Raw genomic sequence first — 1519 nt, 5'->3', positions numbered from 1 at the left:
TAAATATATGATTTTATGATGATATAATAAAACTTTATTAATAATATATATATATATAACAATGATAACAACATTTGATTATTCAAGTTAATTAATTGTATCTATAACCTCTTCTGAACAACCTAAAAATTTATTTATTTTATTAATTAAAGTTAAAAATATCAATTTAACTTATTTAATTAAAGGACCAAAGCTAGGCGTGATTTTAACAGACCATGTCAATAATGGATCACTGTACATATGCTCAAAAATCCCCTTCTCCATTCCTTGTCGTAAAAAAAAATGTAAAGAAAATGTAAAAAGAAAAAAGTGTATAAATGTTGCATGTCATGTATTTATATATTAACATTTGTGTAATCATTTTTAAGTACAAAAATAATTTTTACAAAAAGAAATATTGTTGTAGTTAAATTTTCAATTCAAAATTACAGACAATATAGTTGAAAAACATATTATGTAAAAACTATACACCTAATCAAAGTTTAAAAAGTATGACAATTATTCTATCAAAAGAATGATATGAATTATTCTAACAAGAAAAATATTCTCAAATATTTTCAACTTCTAAAAGTTGAAGCGGCATATAACATTTCATCCTTTTTTTTAATGATGCCATGATATTCATTATTGCACGAAAACTCCATAGGTTTATCCATGGGCAGAATGTTTGGAACTTATTTTAGAATCCAAAGTTTTATGTTCAAGATGAAAATTTTATGTCCACTTTGCAATATATTAATCAATTCAGTCGAGTAAACCAAAATACAACCATGAAGCAGCTAATACGTATATATTATTGCAAGTTTGAAACCGTATAAACATGCTTCATGACTACTTTTATTTTAGTCATGCATGTGCAATCTTCACGCGTGTAACTTATTGGAGCCTACGAAACTTGTTTTCAGCATTATTGTTCTAAAGCTATTCCCTTGACTGCAGTGTTGCAACGTGAGTGAACAATACACTGCATTAACGTGAGTGAACAATACACTACTGTTCTAAAGCTTGTTTTTCTTTGTTGCATGAACAATACACTGCGCATGCTGTTTTCAAGGACCTGTTTTCTACTTTTTTTTTTATTGTTTTCTTTGCTGCACAAGTGAACTAATGGCATGCTGTTTTCTGATTTTTCTTTGCTGTTTATTTTTTGTTTTTTACTTTGCAGTACCACTTCACTATTAATTCACGAGACAATTGCTGAATTGTTGAAGTCGTCAAATACCACACGATTTCACTATTCATGCAATCCATGATTTCTTATAATTAATTAGTTTGCATGCTGAAAATAATTAATTAGTTTTGCATTTTTAATATCACTTAGTTATTATTCATTTATGGTTTAGTGTTAAATTAATTTTGGTAAATTATTATTTTGTGTTTTAGAATATTAGTGTTTAGTTATTATTAATTACGGTTTAGTTAGATAAATTACTATACATGATAAATTAATTTTGTTAAATTATTATTTTATGTTTTAGAATATTAGTGTTTAGTTATTATTAATTTACGGTTTAGTTAG

Source organism: Glycine soja, chromosome 7 (genome assembly GCF_004193775.1).
Source record: "Glycine soja cultivar W05 chromosome 7, ASM419377v2, whole genome shotgun sequence".
In the NCBI taxonomy this organism is placed as follows: Eukaryota; Viridiplantae; Streptophyta; class Magnoliopsida; order Fabales; family Fabaceae; genus Glycine; species Glycine soja.
The sequence above is the reverse complement of the archived record's forward strand: the minus strand, read 5'-3'. Positions refer to the sequence as shown.